The 22,045-nt window shown below is 41.0% G+C and overlaps 1 protein-coding gene across 1 annotated transcript in view; it reads left to right on the top strand.

Moving 5' to 3' along the window:
- arvcfb (ARVCF delta catenin family member b) overlaps positions 1-22,045 on the top strand; it is a 249,980-nt gene that overhangs the window by 76,014 nt on the left and 151,921 nt on the right.

Genomic DNA, 22,045 nt, shown 5'->3' with positions numbered 1-22,045 from the left:
ATTGTCTTGTAAATGACCTATTTACACATGGGCTTGATTGCATTTCACAGACTTTATACGAGGAAGCTGGCAGGGTAAAGTCGTTTAATGTCTGATCCAACTTTTTTGGACATTTCTATTGTCCCATGCAGCTCCTTTGGGTGATTTCTAGACCAGGGTTGCAGTCCATGTGTTTAACATCTGCCTGTCCTATTGCCATTGGAAATAAATTAACTTTAATTCAGAGGTACATTGTGCACCCTTGATACAATTTCAAGGGCATTTGGGAGACTTTAATTGAACAATCAACTAATTTGTACCACTTTGTGTATCTTCAGTCATTACATGCTTCACTTATTTCTTACTGGTGGACACTGGGAACGGTGTGTACAGAGTATAGGGGCTAGTTTCCCACTGCATCCGCTGTTCTGTGGCCCATCTACTATGCTGCTCATTTTTTCATGTTTCATGTTGACACACTTTTCAATTTTCTACTGCTAGTTGCTTGGTGCCAAGAATTCCTGTTGGCCCAGGCTGTAATTTCTGATCCAAAGCTGCTTTGTTAGCTCACCGAAAACACTGGACATAACCTCACGGGCTTTAATGATTAATCAAATCTTTACATGAATATTTGACATCTCAGCAATTGCTTGAATGGAGTGCAATGCGAAACGACTTAATTAGCTATGTGTATGTTTAAAAAATCCATTTTATGAGTGGTCAAGGCAAGGCAAGTTTATTTATGTAGCACATTTAATACAAAAGGCAGTTGAAAGGGCTTTCACATAACTCATAAAAAGGCATTTAAAGTAGCAAAGTTAGGCAGCACTGGAGAAATATAGGCCAAATATTTCCATAAAATACAGTTTAAAAAAACAAAAGCATTTTTCATGTACATTTTATGTAGGCTAATAAGATTTGGGGCTAGTGTCCAATCAGCACAAAGTTTGTTCCAATTATATGAAGCACATATACAAAAACAGTGAACCTTTTTTATCTTGCGAGCCTGTTTTTTTCTGGCATTGTCTCATAATCAGCGGTGAAATTATTCAGATTTTATACTAAAGTAAAATTACCACAAAGTATTCCAAAACTTAAGTATCAGTACGTAGCTATTATGCAGCCAGATGTCTGCTGTCAGTGTTACATAATTATATATTACATTACTAGTCAGTATCCGGTCTTGGGGTTAGATCTTTGGGTTCAGCTCCTGAAAAATGGGGGCAAAAACACGTAACAAGTGTTACGTTTATAATTTTGTTCAGTATATTTTAAAAGTATGATTTAATGCATCGTGGAGCCCCAAGGGGTCTCCTTTTTGGTGAGTTTTTTTTGGCAGTAAGAAGGGCGGAGCAGCCTGACTCTACGTGACATCTTTGGCGATCACATGCAGCATGAACCCAGCTCCCAGAGAGAGGAGGCCTGTGTGAACCACACTGCACATCTGTGTGGGTAATGGGACTAGCTCCAGTCATGCACCATACGGCTCTGTGTGACGCCGTGAGACGCCTGAGTGTGGAAAACAAGCGAGGGCGTCTGCATACTCTAACTGTGACTTATGCATGTCAGATTCAACCTTGACCGACTGATGCTGAGAAGCCGATGGAGAACTGCAACCTCCGTCAGTTCACATGCCATCTGTGATCTTAACGCTAATTAGGATGTTCTTTGTTTGTTTCAACTTACATTTGGGATTCACAGTCTGAGAAGTGTGTTGCAGATTTAACTGTCAGGACTTTGATCAAAGTGATAAGAATGAGGCATCCTGTCTAAGCAAGTATGCTCTCACTCTTTTCCAGCTAAGCCTAATTTGTGTTTTGTTTTGATGAACCCTACGGCTGCTGAACCTCCACCAGCTGAAGAGCCTCCCAGTAACGAGCCGTTCTCGCCGGGCGTCAGCTCTGATAAGGATGCTGTACAGGCATTATTTTGAAATTGGATGGCCGTGTCCTTAGTTTGTCTTTATTTCCCCAGACACTTCTGTAATTGCCATTCCCAAAATGGTCTTTGATTACTGTTACCGTGTCGGGCAGCTATGTGCTATTGACTCCATGTCAGGAATCATTTGCCTCATTTACTCTGCAAAACAATACAATCCCAGAGTCCAGAGCATATTGTCTGCATATCGTCTTCGTGTTGTTTGAATGGATGAAGCGTATCTATCGTTCTGCTGATTATGTTGTGGAAATATGATACAGTGGTGGAAGTAGTTATCGATTTTAAGATATGCGTTTGAACTTTATCTTTGTCATCAGGAGGCGCATGATATAGCTCCGGTGATTGGATTTGTCTTCTCTGGGAGTCTTGAATGACAGGGTATTTCTGCTCCGCGAGACCTTTTCCAGTGCCATTTGCACCACAAAGCAGCCCCTTTTCACAAATCAATACTGGACTTTGTGTGTGTGTAATCACGTTTCTTGTAAAACATTGCCACAGCGCTAAAAAGGCCTTTCAAAATCCAAATGTGGAATATGGCCTCCTTAAGATTCTGTCAATACTCACTATGCACCTCTTCGGTGTAAATCTTTGATTTTTAGCTTCATGTTCTGCTGTTTTGCTTTCTGTTTTTGTGCAATCAGCCCCTTTTATTAAAGAGTTTTTCACAGGTGTTGCTGGGATGTATGCCACCATTGCTCACTGTCATGGAGACACATGGTCCACAAGCGTGTGGCAGGTTATCCTTGTTTATGAGGGCAGACATGCAGTAGTTCAATCAATGCCACTTACGTCTCGGCTCATTTCTTCCTCCTCCACCTCCTCCTCTTCCTCCACCTGCAGGGTCATAATTTGCACAGCTTTGCTAATACACAGAGTGATGCTGCTGTTGGCCGTCTTTCGGTAAAGATTTTATTTGGATTATGCTGCTTAAATGTTTATTTGATACTGTGTACTGTAAGTTTTACTGAAGTCATAAATAAACCAACTATTAGACCATTGCTATCCACCCTTCCTCATTTGACTGTGTAGTGGTTACCTTTAATAAATAGAAAATTAGGTAGATACTTCAGGCAATTTTACTTATTTCTTTTTTTTTTAACCTTTATTTATTCAGGAGAGATTCACTGAGAGGCAGTCTCTCTTTTTGCCCTGATCACATTCAGGTGCATGCAGTCACACCTGTCACACCAGTCAGATCTACAACCACTCCACTGGAGTGGTTTCACTTCCCCCACCTCCCGGTAACAAGCTCTCTTCTCTAACCTCTAGGCAATCACTGCCCAATACTTTTTGGCTTCATGTTTCAAAGTCCCAAGTTATTTTTTCATAAAAGTGGCTTTAGCAAACTGCCTACTTAAGACTGATTCCACTGATTCCATTTTCTAAATGCATTACAGAACCAGTGTGTAGGATTTAGTATCATCCATGGTCATGATCAACTGCATACCCCTGCCCTCACCCCTCACTTTCCCAGAGTGAAGTAGAACCAACAGTGGCCTTCAGGTAATGTTAATACGTGAGAGGCGCCCTCTAGAGCCGGTTTGTCCATTCTGGACTACTCTAGAAACCATGGCGACACAGAGGAAGGGACATGAAGGGCTCATCCTATAGGCTCTGACACACCAACCCAACGGCCGACCATCGTCAGAAAAAACAGTTGGACTGGTCATTCAGCTCCTGTTTGTCCAAAACCCACCGAAGCGATGTCAACTTGAGTGTACACAAGACATTATACGTCTCCAGAACAGCAGGCGGCGCTAATCTGTATTGTCACCTAAAAGAATTAAACTGGAAATTACGAACGCATCATGTGGGTCTGGTTTTTCCCGAATTTCAAAGCTGACCATAATGGTTGCTCTTTCGGTCTCGTACGATCTCGTAGTTTACCCAAATAGTTTACCGAAAGTTGTTTCTGAAAGTTTTAAGCGAGAAACTGGCCATACACTTGCTGAAATTGTCTGTTTTTTTTTAAAGATGATTTATTTGGGCATTTTAGGCCTGATTTTAGACAGCTGAAGAAGTGAAAGGGGAGAATGACACGCAGCAAAGAAAAAGGTTGGAGTCAAACCCGGGCCCGCTGCGTCAAGGAGTAAACCTCTATTATTATGCTAACAAAATATCCTATATTATACACTAATGAAAACATAATTATGAACATTATATTCCATTTCTGCCAATAGATCCCCGTAAATCATGCACACTGGCCCTTTAAGTGTGTCGAAACACTGTGACATTGTCAGCAAAGGCATGCACAAGATTCCAACTTTCTTAATTAGCTATGATGGGAGTGGAGCAACACCTTGGTTGAGGTCATTTAGAAGCTGCAGATTTAATCCTGACGGTACACTTTTTCAGGCTGCACAGGATACACAGTCTAAGTGCGTTTGATGCTCTTATTAGCAACCCTGTCTCCCAGAAATGATGTTTATACTACTAATTTGCAGCGGTATTGCAACTGTAACCACTCCCAACAGGGATGCCCCAGGGTCCTGGAGTGCACATGTACATCACTGCAGCAAGAGGGGGAGTTAAACTGCTGGAGGTCAGCAAAAGCATGATTTTTAAAGATGGTGGTGTTGGTCAAAGGGGACACACGGACATACATAACTTTGGGTATCTGGAGTGCCTACCAACCCACAAACAGCAAAATAAGAAACCCAGTCAGTTTTTTGTGGGCTGCCTAGGTCAGAAAGCATGCGACTCAACAAGCCCTTTAGATTTGGCTCACCTTCTTATGTCACATGCAGGCTTATTAGAATATCTGAGTATCTCCACCACGGCTTAAGAACTACCTTTGGAAAAGTGCATATATCTATCTTGCAAGCCAATCAGAACAGACTGGGCTTTTCATGTGGGTGGCTTAAAGAGACAGGCACTAAAATGAAGCAGTTCAGACAGAAGGTAAACACAGATACATTCAGATGGACACTATGAGAAAAACAACATGTATTTTGAACATTTAAAGCATGTAAAAATCTTCAAGTAGAAACCCAAAATAGTTTAAATCATGTGCTTTGCATGGCCGCCTTTTCTATGTCTTCTGTTTGGTACAAGCTGTTTCCAATGAACATAATCAAGTCAGCAATTACAGTACATTTCCACCAAAACATATTTGGCAAAAAGATCTGTATTGCCTAATTTCACATGCCTGATAGTGAATATTTTGTAATGAGGATGAGTCAACATGAAAATATTCCAGAACAGAATCAAACAGCTTTACTACAAAAGATGAACCCAAGAGTGTTACAGATTCCATTTCTGAAAAGGGGTAGTAATTGTTGCCATATTTGACAAAGAAAAGAGTATGTCATTCCAGGGCTCCAACACAGTCAGTGTAAAAAGAGCAGCCATCCATTTTATTCCATTGCTCTTAGAACCCGATTGATAAGGATTTTTAAGGCCGATATTGATAAAAATATTTGGTCATTTAAAAATCTGATATTTCGGCGGATATACGTATAGTTAAAAAAATATCCAGAAACGTAAAAAAAGAGTTGCCAACAGGGACGTTGTAGAGCGTCCTCTGGTGGACAGACTATGCACACCATCACTAACCGGGACGTTGTAGAGCGTCCTCTGGTGGACAGACTATGCAACACCATCACTACGGGACGTTGTAGAGCGTCCTCTGTGGACAGACTATGCAACCCTCACTAACAGGGACGTTGTAGAGCGTCTCTGGTGACCGCTATGCAACCCATCACTAACGGACTTAAGCGTCTTGTGAGACGACTTGCATGCTATCACAACTGGACGTGTAAGCGTCCTTGTGTGAGCGCAGCTATGCACACTCACACACACTAACGGGGACGTTGTAGCTGGTACTGACTAGGAACAGTCTATGCAACCCATCACTAACGGGGATGTTTGAGCTCCTGTTGGCAGACTATGCATCGCATCATACCGGGTTGAACTTAACAGTCTCTGGTAGACAGACCTATGATGCATCATCTCGGGACTTTAGAGCGTCCTCTGGTGAGCTATGCACACCATCACTACGGGGACGTTGTAGCCAAGCGTCCTGCCTGGGGACAGATTCACACCCATACTAACACTGATTGTAGCTCTTATGGACGTCTTGCAACCCATCTAGAACGGGACGTTGTAGAGGTCCTTGTCGACCCAGTCTTGCAGCATCTGCCGAGAATAATGTTAGGCTCTGGTGGCGTGACTTTGACAGCTCTCACTAACGGCGAGCTGTTGTAAGACGTCCTCTGGTGGACACGACTTCAACCATCACTAAAGGGACGTTGTAGAGACCCTATGGAAGATATCAACAACCAGTAAGTTACAGGTTTAGATATTTAATCTGTTGCTTTGATGTACAGGACTATGTCACGCCATCACCAATAACAGGGAGTTGTAGAGGTCCGTCTGTGGACAGACTATGCAACGCCATCACTAACAGGGACGTTGTGAGCGTCCTCTGGTGGACAGACTATGCAACACCAACACTCATAACATAGCTGAAGGGTGTTTTGTCTCTTTTTATTTTATCAGCTATTATAATGCAGATACAGATAGTTTGGAAAATGCCTAATATCAGCCGATAATATCGGCCCGCTGATGTATATCGGTCGGGCTCTAATTGCTCTGACCCAGAGGTGGGCCGAGGCCGTGCAGGGTCTATCAAGATGTACCACCTGAGCTTCCCAATCTGACACACCTAATGAAGCTATTTATAATGGGATTCTCTCCCTTCGGCTTCCGGCCCTGTTATCTGTGGCCAAGCAAGCTGGCTGCAGCAGGGCTGGGGCCAGCTCATCACTCCACCGTTCTCTCAGTGTCTTCTGGGCGCTGAACAAATAAATGATCACATTAGGCTGGCTGGATTGTGGCTGTGACTTTGAGACTGTTTGTTACAATACGCCAGATCGCTGATTTGTAAAGAACATCACTGTCAGCGTCCAACACGTCCACTTCTCCAGTTTGGGACAAATGAAATGTTGTAAATAACACCATATGGTGTATTATTTAAAAACCATGTAAGTTACATGTCTTTTAAATGAATATTTTACTATTTCTGTATTTGCTTTTTTTGATTAAAGTTAAAGGTTGCTATGTCCCTGCAGTAAATGTGACGCCATAGTGAGCAACAGATTAGCTTAGCTTCAAAGAATGGAAACGGTTAAACACAAGTACTGGATTTCTCTGTTAAATATACAAATCAGAATCAGAAATACTTTATTGATCCCCGAAGGGAAACTCTGTGTTGTAGTTGCACAAATATTATAAATAGAGTAGAAATACAAGAAATAAAGAAATATAAGGAATTGGATACGTACGGTATTTACATAAAGGAATGTTATTATACATTATTTACATAATTAACATAATTAAGGATTTGGAATGGTGAAAAGTTAAGTAATAATAATAATAATAATAATAATTGTAGTATTTGAAATTGCACACATGTCAGGCCAGTGTTATTGCACAAAACAGATAATACAGATAATATTGTCTAGTTTCAACCTCTCTAAGTGTCTGTGTGTCAGACACTCAGAGGGAGGAGTTAAAAAGTTTGATGGCCACAGGCAGGAATGACTTCCTGTGGCGCTCTGTAGTGCATTTTGGGAGAATGAGTCTGTCACTGAAAGTGCTCCTGTGATTGAGCAACAAGCCATGGAGTGGGTGCGAGACATTGTCCAAGATGGCATGTAGTTTGGACAGCATCCTCCTATCTGACACACCCGACAGAGAGTCCAGATCCACGACGTCACTGGCCTTGCAAATCAGTTTGTTGAGTCTGTTGGCATCCGCTACCCTCAGCCTGCTGCCCCAGCATGCAACAGCAAAGAGGATAGCACTGGCCACCACAGACTCAAAGACAAGTAGACTCTTAACTACTTCATTATTGTTATGAATGCACCAGGCTATGCACTTTTCCTGTTGTCTGTTTTCATCACCACTGACAACTATTAATGCCGTGTTTAGAGTCGTGTGTTAAAGGACCCGTCTCATGTTACCTGAGCTCATTACTATTCATGAGCTGGGTAAACGGTGCTGATAGCCAGGCTCTCAGTGGCTAGCCGTTAGCCAATCAGAGTCAAGCAGCTCAGCTGGTTGAATATTAATGAGAACTGGCCCAAATGGAGCTGAGTCTTCCTGCAGGCTTTCTATACCACGCTAGAAACGAGGTAACCACGGTAACCAAGTAACTGAGTCCATGGAAGGACTTCAGACATTACCACAAACTACTGAACTACGTGTGGCAGGGTACATTCAAAGCCAAGGAGCCTAAGTTGACGTGCACTTCTTCAGAAAGGTAACTGCGTGTCTGAGCTACAGCGCTACAGACATCGACTGGGATTGGTCAGCATTGGCTGCTTGTTTTCTCCAACAGGTTTCTAATGCCAGGGGATGGTTGAAGACAACTTTATCTGTTTCTTATCCGTAACAGCAATGTCATCTCCACTGCGGACTTCCTGCTCACCACTCTCTGCCACAGTAAATGAAAGGAACGTAAACATGGCGATTGCACGACATGTAGCGACAAAGCTTACGATATGGCCATAATGAAATGATTAGAGTTTAAGTGCTCTCTTGCTTTGAAAGGACATCTTATCTCTCAAGCACATGATTTGATATATAATAGCTTTGAGTTGATGCTTTGGAAGTATTGATTCACATCAACATATCATCCCCCGCGCCCCCTTACAGGGTGTGATGAGTGTTTGTGTGCATTGATCCCAGGCTCTCCTAGTATTCTGTTTTTCTTGTGATGTCTGCGCCCACCTTCATGAGGCTCTGCTCATCTCTGAGATATTTAATTGCAGCTTCAAAATCGCCAGCCTGCTTCACCCCGTTTTAGCCGAGGAAGCACTGTTTAATCACCCAGATTGTGCTGAGAGATTCTTCTGGGCTTTGCATAGATTAAGAGGACATTACCTAGAAATGATAGAGAGAAAATGGTCTATGGGTTTTTAAATACTCACTGGAAAGGCTCAGTCTTATGGTCCTTTATATTGTCAATTTTCCCTTTTGCCTATATTTGTCCATTTACAGGCTTTGTATACTTTGTCCTTTTACACACACTGCCACTTGTGAGCTGCTCTTTTAGACAATGTTCACTTTGAGGTTCAGTGACTTGCGCAAAGGAGTTGTTGAGCCAGGAGAGTGTTGCAGTAAAAAAATCTGCACTCTCTGCAAACTCTGTGCCAAAGCTGGAGCACATGAAGCACTGACAAAGTTCCTGACATTTCCCTTTTTGCTGCGTCAATTTGTTTTTGTCGACTGTTAAATTTCGGATGAATTTCTGTCATGCACCGTTGCTGAAGGTTTTTTCCGGAGCGCTCGAGGTAACTTCAGGTCTCTCCCATCAGCGGCAGTGGGAGTTGGCAGCAGAAATGATGCCCGCCTGCCTCTCTCTCACTCTTATTGACATCTCTGTACCTCTGGTATCCCTCCACTCTTTAACACTCCCGTTGTTTGTCAGCGTTGATGCATGTTTGTCACATGATGCCTACCGTGCAGCAGCGGGCCAGTTTTCCATCCGAGCTGATAAGCTGCAAACACCAGCCAGAGAGCACAACAAAGGAAGGATGCAAATCTTTATAAAGGGCTTTCTTTTTTTTGGTTCATCACTCGGACTCTGGTAAACACTATCAACAATAGCCTTTTGGTCAACAAAGTGGCCGGTATTAGCTTTTCAACAGAATAGTTAATGATTCATTTGGGTAAACAAGGATTTAATTGTCTCGCAGAGTGCAAAGCCCTGACATTGGACGTTAAATCCTAGCTATAAAACTCTGGTCACCACGGAGGTGCAGCTCAGTGCCAAGCTGGCATAGACTGTGGGACACGTCTAATTCTAATCTGGACTGGATGGAGGTAAGGCATGGTCACCACATTGATCTGAGACATCTCGCAAGAGAAGAGCAGAACACACAGGGACAGCGGTGGAATGTAACTTAGCACTGTACTGAAGTACAACTTTGAGGTACTTGTACTTGTAGTCTTTTCTTTTCATGCCACTTTCTACTTCTACATTTCAGAGAGAAATATTCTACTTTTTACTCCACTACATTCATCTGACAGCTTTAGTTACTAGTTACTTTACACATTTGCACACAAAACACATGTAGTTTATACAATGTTTTATTAGAATTAACCTACCCAACAATATAACAGCTATAAGTCCATCTGAAATGATTATCCGATTAAACACTTAGTTTGATTGTTTTTCTGCATTGAGTGCTTTGGTTTTTAATACTGTAAGTACATTTCCCTGATGATACTAAATACTTTTACTTAATTGTGTAAGTCCTTAAGTACAGAATTTCTTTTGCAGTGTGTTACTTTTACTTAAGTAAAGGATGTGAATACTTCTTCCACTGCTGCATAGGACTAACACTCATATCATTTAGTTGACTAGTTGATTAGTTGGATTCATTGACAGATCTGTAAAAAACTGAGTTTCTCCACAAACAATCATGTAAAAGCTCCACTTTAAATCTTGTATTTACCACTGATGTGCTAAAAGAATTCTTCGATATGTCATTCATCATAAAATAGGATTAAATAATAATGAGTAACCGACTAAAGAAGAAGACCAAACCCACCGATTAGTCCAGTGATCGACTAAGAGAGGACAGCCCTAATCACTAATATTAGTTGTATTATTTTAATGGTAGATTTATGATATCATCTTGGACTTGTGAAAAACCTGAAGTATCATAATCCGAGACATAAATAGTCACTTTGATTTTTGGAAAACACGCATCACCTTTGTTTGACAGCAGTGACATTTCGATTCAGCGAGATTGATTGATGATTGATTGATTGATTGATATCTTTATTTCGAACATGCAGAGAAAAGTGTATACAAATAAATAATAATAATAAAGAAATAAAACAAAAAAATTGGAGAAGAAACATAACAACAAAGTATCCTTCTTTAACTCTATTACATGTGCGAAAAGGAGTAGGAAGAAGTAAACTTATGTACTCCTACCCCTTTAATTCTTGCATTGCTTTACAATATTTATAATTATGTTGCTATAATATATATATACACATACCTACACAATACATCACACACACACATGTACATATACACACAATTACACATACATACATATACATACATACATAGCCACATACATATACACATCACACACACACACACACATATACATATATATATACATATATATATATATATATACACATATACATACACACACATATATATACATATATACACACACACATACATACATACATACATATACACACACACACACCTACCCTCATATATATATTAAATAATAAACAAAACAAAAAACACAAACAAAACTTTCTACAGTGCTTTCTTTATACTTTCTAAAACTAATTTCTTTGTACATTTTTTTGAAAAGGAATATGTTTGGGCATTGCTTTAGGTTCTCATTTAGTTTGTTCCACAATTAACTCCGCGCATTGATAAACATAATCTTTTCCTTGATGTTCTACATCTATTAATCTTAAAATTTCCTCTTCCCCTTAAATCGTACCCTCCCTCCCTTTCAGTGACATCTTTTTGAATATTCCCAGGCAATAGCTATTTCTTGCTTTGAACATGAATACTGCAGTTTGATATTTAATTAAATCATGATATTTTAGCAATTTAGACATTAGAAATAATGAATTAGTATGATCCCGAAATCCGCGTTGTGAATGATTCTTATTGCTCTTTTTTGCATAATGACTAGTGGCTGTAGTGAGTGTTGATATTGATCAATTGAGATTGATTCGAGGTGTGAGTCGGCAAACACTCAAAGGAGGAAAAGATGCAGGGTCTAGGTCCGAGACTCTGTCATCTATAGTGAAGGAGCAGGCAGACCTGTGCTGGAGAGTGAGGAGTGATGGATTGAGGCTCCCTGTCTGGCAGAGTGACAGCGGGTGTTACCCTTCCATCAGCCCCGCTCTTTCTCATCGGCCTTCCTGCTTCCTGCCACGGCCCCAGCATGCACACTGAGAGAGAGACCATATATAATATATAAACGAGAAGGCCCTTAGGGTTCTCCACAGTCTTCATCCCTCCATCACCTTCTACCTCTGTGGTGTGTGCAGTGGAACTGGCGATAGCAGCACAGGCCAAGCATGCTGAAGTGGAGGCCTTCAGCTAGAAGAGCTCACTTAGCAGCCAGAATCTTTGGAAGTGGCTCTTTGACGTAAAGTATTGGACGGGGCAAAGTGGCACTAACGTATAGTATATCTTTTTTGTTAATATTTAGTATTTCACAAAAAAACAAGCAAAGATTAGATAAGCATAAACACAAGTTTTTTTTCTTTCTTCTTCGTTCGTATCCGATTAAAGAAATAGTTTTGGCAAACAAGCTTATTCACTGCCGAGAGTTAGATGAGAAAAATGACACCACTACATCTGTACTGTAAATCTGAAGCTACAGCTTAGCTTAGCATTAAGGCTGGAAAGGGGCTCCAGACACATTTTTAGTTTTTTAAATAACACTTTTACAAAACAAATATGGCAATTATTCCTTTTGATAAGTACAAAGAAGTGCAAAGAATTTGCCCAATGGCATACAAGTATAGTAATCAAACATAACCATCTTATAAAACAAGATAGCAGGTTCCAGACATTAAACTGGTATCAATCTTCTCATCTCACTCTCAGCAAGGAAAACTATTACTCTTATTTCTAAAAAAACAAACTGTTCCTCTAAACTGGATTTTGAATGCAGGACTTTTTAATTGTAATGGTATGTTTTTACATTGTTGTATTGGTACTTTTACACGAGTAGAGGTTGTAGAGGGTGTCCGACTGGCAGTGTAGCATGACTCCATCATGTCTGAAATGTCACAGTCCAACAAGTTCTGCTCAAAGGTCTTGATTTTAGCACGTCTTCATATAGGCCATGCACAGCAGCATGTGGGAAGTGTGGCACCAACTATATGAGATTACTCATTGTTGAATTTGAATTAATCCCCGGAAATATCCAAAAGTTGCATAATTGAGTCATGTAAGCGGGTTGTGTGTAATCATACATGACTAAAATTCGACGAGGGTCCCTTATGAGATGCTGGAGCTGTTACTGTGGAACGTTCCTCTGGTCTCCAGTGGCCAGTTTCACTCCGGTTGAGCTGCCTTTCCATTCCCAGTTCAGGAATGTAGGCCTTCTACTTGTGTTTCTAAAAATAGACGCTTTATTTAACCAGAAATGTGGTGTTGGCCAATTACATTTGGCTGAATTCCCATCCTGCACCGGGGGAAAGTGCAGTTGTTTTAATAGCCAAAGCATCACTCAGCCGCTGTTAGAGGCTTCGGCTGATTAGTAATTGCGTTTTCAGTTCAGAGCTTTCTGAAGTTTGTTAGATGTAGATGTTATATTTTGGAGATGTAATTACCTCTTCCTTTTTGGGGGGACAGAACTTAATCTTCAAGGCTGACTTTGTGACAGGAAATGGAACAGTTAGTGTTGGCACGAGTGTTGCCCTTCAAACTGGAAGTCCACACACACACTTTTTAGCCTCACTTTGCATGAATGGCTGTGCTTTTGTTGTGTTGTTTTTTAACTACCAGTTGACTGCAATTACACTTAGGATTGTCAACGATGAATCAGTTGTTCCCCCCTGGGGGTTTAACGACTCGCTACTACTAACAATATGTCCTTCTTAATTACACATGCGTATGAACAAGTGTTTATTGTGATGTAACGAACTGTGGCTCATAGGGAAACCAAAAAGGGAGGCAAAGTGGGAAGCATGTCGGTCCCCGTTAACTCAGTGTTGTTGTAGCGGGATGTAGTGCATCGCTTTAAAACACCTCACATCAATTCAAACATCTTTTATCAAACGTTGTACACTGACATATATCTTAATAACGGAAAGGTCCAAAAATTACTGCTTTTCAGTTTAATCTCTTTTTGTACGTACTGTACATTACAACAACTTCAGTTCATGATTTAAACACTTTTTCTCATACAGTATATATATTTAGTAATGTGTGTGTATTATATATATATATTATATATATATATATATATATATATATATTATATATATATTCAGGTTATTAGAGTGTGACTTGCTTGATGTGACAGTGCTTCTCCTCACCACCGCTGCAAATAGAAGCAGCTCATAGCATCCCAGAACAATGTTTGATCATTTCATGGCTTTTTCACACACACACACACACACACACACACACACACACACACACACACACCTGCCTCCTTCTCTACCCGTCTCATCGTCCCTCTCTCCCACTTGTCATTCCTTAACCCAGATAAAGTCTTCTGCTCTCTTTGTGGATACCGATGAGAGGCGAGAGTTTTCGCCAGGCTGCGGTGGCATACATTACATAATCGACAAGTGCAGGGTTAAAGCTACCCGTCATGCGCAAATCCCAGCACGGATCCTTTATTCAAAGCAGCAGGGTGTAAAAAGAAAAAAGAAAACCCACCCACTCCTCTGGCAGGCTCTGTTGTTCCATCAGGGGGACGATGATACGATACTCTGAGGGACGGTGTTGAATTCACAATCCCCATCCCTGGGGCGGACCTATGCACACGTGTGCACACACACACACACACACACACATACACACACACACACACCCCTGAAAGAGTTACAGAAAATATCTATACTCTGCTTTAATCAATCATCACCTGAATCTTATCAGTCAATCCTGCTAAAACCGAGATTATCCGATACGTCAAAGTGTTCTCATCATTCAAGGGCTTTAGGTTACCTGCCATTCATCGAACTGTGACCTGATTTGGTTTGGGTTCGTGCTGTTAATCATTTTGAAGGAAAAGGCGTCAGCTTTTTTCACCAAGATTGGATGACTTCATATGTAATCTACTTTTAACAGCAGAACATTATGTTACGAAGGAAATTATGATGACTGATTTTCTGACTGTGCAGACAGTAAACAGCTGAGAGCAGAGAAGCAGAGGCCCGTAGAGGCACACATTTTACCTCTAATGATATGTCAATGTTAACCTTAGTAGTAGATACAACGTCACAGGTTACCTGGCCAGTCTGATTCCGTGTTTTTGTCCTTCAGGGGACAGAGTTACTGTATATCTCTGTGTCAGAGGAGACTCAAGCAGCAAACTGAGATGGTTCATGCGGTAACAGAATTCTCACTGTGCCAAAGGTCTTATTAACCCCTCTGCTCTGATCAGAGCAGCAGCCCCCGCTGAGACCAGAGGCTGGGAGGCAGAAAGGCTCTGTACTAGTAGGGGTTTGCTTTGTACTGCTCTCTCTCTCTCTCTCTCAGGGCACAACCACACAGAATGGAGATGAGCTGGAATGAATTAGCCCACTTTAAAGGTCCCATGACATGGTGCTCTTTGGATGCTTTTATATAGACCTTAGTGGTCCCCTAATACTGTATCTGAAGTCTCTTTTATATAGACCTTAGTGGTCCCCTAATACTGTATCTGAAGTCTCTTTTGTATAGACCTTAGTGGTCCCCTAATACTGTATCTGAAGTCTCTTTTATATAGACCTTAGTGTCCCCTAATACTGTATCTGAAGTCTCTTTATATAGACCTTAGTGGTCCCTAATACTGTATCTGAAGTCTCTTTTATATAGACCTTAGTGGTCCCCTAACACTGTATCTGAAGTCTCTTTTATATAGACCTTAGTGGTCCCCTAATACTGTATCTGAAGTCTCTTTTGTATAGACCTTAGTGGTCCCCTAATACTGTATCTGAAGTCTCTTTCTACAGACCTTAGTGGTCCCTAACACTGATCTGAAGTCTCTTTATATAGACCTTAGTGGTCCCCTAATACTGTATCTGAAGTCTCTTTGTATAGACCTTAGTGGTCCCCTAATACTGTATCTGAGTCTCTTTTATATAGACCTTAGTGGTCCCCTAATACTGTATCTGAAGTCTCTTTTATATAGACCTTAGTGGTCCCCTTATACTGTATCTGAGTCTCTTTTATATAGACCTTAGTGGTCCCTACTGTAATCTGAAGTCTCTTTTATATAGACCTTAGTGGTCCCCTAATCCTGAATCTGAAGTCTCTTTTATATAGACCTTAGTGGTCCCCTAATCCTGAATCTGAAGTCTCTTTTATATAGACCTTAGTGGTCCCTAATCCTGTATCTGAAGTCTCTTTTATATAGACCTTAGTGGTCCCTAATACTGTATCTGAAGTCTCTTTTATATAGACCTCAAAGTTAAGTCGAAATCAATGGCCTTCGGTCCATCTGTAACAAGTTCACTTTCCTTCACTTCTGTACAAAAATCCACATCCCGACTACAGACTTTTGAAAAAGACCGTTGAAAAATCGAATGGCTTTCTGCAGGCATTTCCTAACCATTGTAGTATACTGTAGCGTTGAGCTTAATACAGCCTTGAGCCTAATCAAGACACTAAGGTCTAATCAAGTATACACTATTGTGGGATATGATTTGACTTAGAACAGAGAGGGGGTTGTCTTTTGTTTCACTGTTTTCTCAGAAAAAACTATTGGTGGGAATAATATCAATAATCACAAAAAAACAATTTTAATCTTTGGAGAGATTATGAACTACAGTCTCAAGGTCAAGGAGTGCAGTGGGGATCTCAAACACAAAGCAGAAGAAGGAGGGTTTAGCCATGTTGGGTTTGTAATACCCGAGTCATAATTAGGCGATAATACCATGGCCGTGACTTATGGATTGCCTTACTGATCAGTCTGCCTGTAAGAAATCTGCAACAAATTCAACTTTTAAAACAAACGCTAAAATGTAAAAACTAAAAGTGTGGACTGTCCAAAAACAAGCAAGCCAATCAATTTCCCCTCATTTGTACCCGTTAAACTTCTCACCAAACTCTGTTACTTTGTTTTGACAGGAAATCATTCACTTTTTGGTCTTTATTTACATCTTGAGAGGCGGTGAGTTGTGAGGGGCTGAATCATTTCTTTCTGCTGTAAATGAAGGAGCATTAGCCAAGGTCCGCTCTCGAGGATGAGTGCACCGTGTTCTAAAACCTAAACCACTCTTCTTTTTCTCGTATGATGCAACCCTGCCTGTTTGTGCGGAATAATGATGATGGACTGTAATTTTCTTTTGGAATATACAATTAGCTCCTGCTCTCTGCAAACACAGCCTGCACACACAGAAGGAGCATTTGCAGTACAATGTATCTTAGCTCTGCTTTCCACTGAACAATTACCTGGAAATACAGAGCCGTCAGGGGATTCTGTCGGAGCACTGAGTGCTCCAAACCAGCTGCAAGAGTGGGCAATATTTTCTATTTTATAAGACTCTATACTAGGGAGAGATGGGGGAGAAGGAGAAAGCAAAAGAATTGAAAGAATGCATGACATGGAATATGAGTCATATGTAAACCATCCTCCATGGCTTTAGCTGCTGAGAAGTGTCCACATTTTAATGTTTGTAGATGCCTGGTGCAGTGGGGCTTCCTTACGGCTCAGTAGGCTAGTAGACGTACTGAAGATGCCTTCATCTCCCTTAGCTCTGGGGAGCTTATTACTCGGAGTCCTTATGTTTTATCGCCCAGTTTTCCTTGGATTAGGGTGGCACCTAAATCATGGTTGCAGCTGTCGCCGTGGTCCTGCTCCGCGCCCTGCTATGAGCTGCTACACCCTACTACGCTCTACAGTGCCCTGCTACGTCCTGCTACACCGTGTAACACCTGGCAGTGCCCTGCTATGCCATTAACCACTACAATTGCTATTTTTAGTCATAGTTCCATTATCTTTATTGTAACTATTATTGCCACTGTTCATCACACCCCCAACAAAAATAAAATGTGATTGAATTGAATTTATGCCCTGTGTTGAGTTGCTTTTGAGCACAACTCTCAATCCCTCTTCTTTCATTTAGAGAGTATGTTTTGATTTTTGTTTTGCTTTTTGCATCTTTATGCATCCCCTATGCAACAGTCAATGCTGCTTTCTTTTATAGAAATAGTTTGACATTCAGTGAGATCATTGATAGCAGTCTCATGTCATATTTTGGATCTTTGAAGAGAACCAGGCAAACACACAAGTTGAGTGAAATAGATCTTCCCATGTAACTCTCAGCTAAAGCTAATTCACATAGTTTCCAAAATGTAAAACTATCGCTTTAACTGGCCCACAATCTACCCCTTAGTGGAAGTTATTTTTAGTTAAACCAACCCCTCATAAATGGCAAATCAGAAAATGTGCATGTGAATCTTTTTTTATTTTTTTTAGTCGTTTGTGTTTACCAAGGCACTAACATCCTGACTAGATGAGAGAACACTGAACGGGGTCATTTGGAAAGCCATGTAAAACAACCTGCTTTGTTATTTTGGGTGGAGGACTTGTTGGAGAAGAAGCCATATGCACAGTAGTCTTGCATAATTAATGTTCCACTAGCATTTTAATTTTCACATTTAGCATTTAATTTCCATAGTTATCCAAACAATTAGTCCGCTTGCCCATGCATTCACATGGAACACAGAGGACCAATATTAAAAGACACCTCTATGCATGCCAAACGCACACTAAAAATGTCTGCTTATCCACATGGTCATTTATATGTGACTGCAGTTCTTCTCTGTGAGTGTGCAGAGGCACTGACAGCTGAGGAAAGACCTTCATCAGTGTAGCATTCCCCAGACAGTCTGTCAGTCAGTGAGCTAACCCTCACTCTGCATTCATTATTAATCACAGATTTACACTGGGGCGCTCTGCAGACGACGGTGGGTTGAAAAGGGAACAACTCATGATAGAATTTGCAATTGTCTGCATAATGCACAGCAGGTGAGGTATCTGGCGCTGATATGAAGTGTAAATGGTGCATGAGGTCTGTGCAGTTATTACTGTCAGGTGAGGACAGCGGCATCAGGGACAGTGGTGACGATAGTCAACACAGAACCAGGAGCAGAGGAAAGGTTTCTGAAGGGGTACTGTGTCAATAAATCTGATTGGATGTGAGTATTGGGAGTATGAATTTATATCAGCTTGAGGCATGGCCACTGATTTTTTTCTCTTCATTTACCCATGATGAAATGCTTTGTTGAAGGTACACGCTTCTTTACAACAATATCTCGTTATCCACATTTGACTCGTCAGAGCTGCCTACCCCAGGTCTCCGAAGCATTGTGACCTACAATACTTGAAAATTGTGTCAGCAGTGCTGTGTCAGAATTGGCCATTTACCAACAGCTCTTTTAGCCCCAGGAACCCTTGACTGACTGCCACCCAGAATAATCACAGCCTCCCACTATTGACCTCTGATCCGCTCCACGGTATCAGCTGGGAAGGTAAGTACTATTAGCCGAGGGTGGCGGGAGCATCATTTATTCATTTGTCATCATCGCTGACCATCAATCTTCCCCATTCCCAAACCAGCTTGTTATGCTGCTTTCCCGTCGGCCCAAAGGGAAAAACTCACTTACAAGAGCATTGCATCACATTAAGTAGAATAAAATGTGTATTAATCACAGGGCTGCTGTGAGCTGTGACAGTGTGTCGAGGTAATCTCCATTTAGGAGCGATGTAAGGACCGGTCCAGAACCAGAGAGAGAGAGACCAAGAGAGACAAGGTGATAAGTAATGCGGCCTGGCTTAGCTCCACCTTTGATGTTTGTACAATAGGCCCAACGTGCTCAGAGCCTATCTGTCCTTGAAGTGAACACACCCAGGAATCTCTGGAGAGGGAGAGATACTCTAATCCCAGAGCCAGCTGAAACCTGGAGAGAAAAGTTGACTATGTATCAATTTTTTTCTTCTGATCATAGTTCATTTAACATTGTATGGCTTCACTACTCACTGATGCGTATTTGGCCTGAAGTCAGAGCTGTGTCTTGAGATACTTATGTGGAGAGCTGGCTATATGTTAAAAGCTAAAGCAGTAATTCATGTTTCTGATTTTTAAGCATGGCTTTTTGTAGTGTCTTAGTTTCAGTAAGGATAAACAGTAAATAAATGTTGATCTTTTACATTCCATTTACTCTATAGACAAGTAACTTTTGCTCTTTTTTAAAAACCTTTTTACCAAAATCAGTCCAAACCTTTAGTTGCATTTATAAGAGCTAATCATTTAAAATGAACTGCTGATGATCTCCTTTTGGGGATTGCAGTTTTTTTTTTAAATAAATATTTCACCCGAGTGAAGTGAAGTATGAGACTGTTTTTAAGGAACCATTACATCTTATTAAACCCATAGACTTAAAATAAAAGTTGGCTTGTGAGTAAGCGGTGTAAGGGCGCGTTTGATTTCATCATCAATAACACCTTCAAGGGTGCAGTCAATCCAGCAGTTTTGCTGCCAGGCTTTTGTTTCTTCAGCCATCAAAGGCAGCAGAGCCACTGGACAGGTTGGTGTGTATGGCAGAATGATTCCTCCCATGGTAGAAAGCATCAAAACCAATTTGCACTGCGGTATTGGACACTGGTCTCTTTCTTTGTGTGTGTGCCTGTGATGTCTGTATTTCTGATGGGGTGCAGTGTGAATACTAAGGCCCGGCCGACATATTGGTTTGTTGAAAATATTGAGTTAATGTTGACTCATTATCAATACATTGGTGATGGAAACAGTGTTTGCTCACCAAAAGAAGCTAATTGGAACTCAATTCACATGATTGTGACATAGAAACACGTTTATAAGAGCTTCAGATAGGAAATTACTGTAGAGCTTTTTTAGCGATGGAAACAAGATTTCGACCCCACAAGAATCTTTTGGAGCTCATTTCACATGACTGTGACATAGAAACGTCTGGTAGTAAATCACTGTAAAGCTGGACAAGAAGAATTAATAGACTAGTTCTTCATGTGAAGCCCCTACCCTGAAATCATTCCTATTACTGTAGCAGCAGTAATAGCTGTGCTATCTCTTGTTGTATATAATTGCATATTTGTTTAATTATTATCCTGGGTTTCCTTGGAGAATATTTATGTCTGAAGAAATATCAACAGAGTGTTTTGTTTTTGGCCATCAGCCAACACCACATAAAATGCCTGTCTGAAGAAACATGTATTAAAGAGGAACTTAAAGGTTGACACAGAAGTAGCAAGCAAGGAATTGAAAAGTTGGGAGGGGGGGGGGGGCGTTCACAGCTATGGCATGTTCGGTTCAGTTGGTTCAAGGGGTCGGGAGTTCACTGATATATTTAGTAGCTAGTCCTAATTCAGCCTTTTACGTAATTAGTAAAATTCTGAAATACATTTTGGAATTTAATTCGTAGATAGGGCAGACAACCTGGGGGTGATGTGATCATGCTTCCTTGAATTGTTAAGATCCACATTTTGGACCAACTACTCTCATGGTAGAACTCTGGCTTAAACAAACAGGATAGAAAGAAAAGCAGGGATAACTTCTTGTTTGGAGCATCAAAACTGAGGTCAGGCTTAAATATGACTCTTAGATTTTTAGCCACAGGTTTAACATTTATTGGCAGACTGTCAAGGTCATAAGGCATCAGCTGTATGGAGTTGGGAGGGCGGACTAAAACAATCTCTGACTTACTATAGTTTAGCAGCAAAAAACTGTGGGACATTCAGCAGTTAATGAGAGTGAAAACACTGCTGTTATCGCCCGGTGTTATGGGTACAAATAGTAGGGTGTCATCAGCTTAAAAATGAAAATAATACCTTTTCTCTACTGCATAGTGTGATTAGACTGAGTCTCGCATTGCCAGTCCCTCCTACAAAGTTACTCCTAATAGTGTTTGGGGATGGGAGGAAAACGTGCTCTGGTTTAATGGCATTTCTTAAAAACCAATCATAATTGTCCTGTTTGGCGCTAAACTCACAGAGCCGCTGCAAAATAGTTGTCCGAGAGAAAACTCAGATTGGACAGATAGTCTAGCTAGCGTCTCAATTTACCCTACAGAGATCTGAGGAGCAGTTAACAATAGTTCTCATTTTCCACCAAATTTGAAATTCCAAAGCAGAAGGAAACGGAAAATACATGCATCCGGCAGACCGGAGCAATCCCAGAAGTGGAACGTCAAGTCTATAGACTAGGCTAGACTCAACCCTAGTCAACACATTTGACTGTTTTTGAACCTTTTTCGGTTTTACATTGAGAAAAGTTGTGTATGGTACCTAGTACTTATTTTGGTATCACTTCGTTCAAGGTGCACAAACCTGGCATCTTTTAATTGCTAAGTTGTCGTCAATTGCGACTGCCTTTTTCTTATTCTCTTGACCAAATATTAAGACAATGGCAGCGCTGTGGTCAA

The sequence above is a fragment of the Etheostoma spectabile genome, chromosome 5, assembly GCF_008692095.1.
Source record: "Etheostoma spectabile isolate EspeVRDwgs_2016 chromosome 5, UIUC_Espe_1.0, whole genome shotgun sequence".
Lineage (NCBI taxonomy): Eukaryota > Metazoa > Chordata > Actinopteri > Perciformes > Percidae > Etheostoma > Etheostoma spectabile.
Note: the sequence above shows the minus strand (reverse complement) of the source record. Positions and strands in the feature narration are given on the sequence as shown.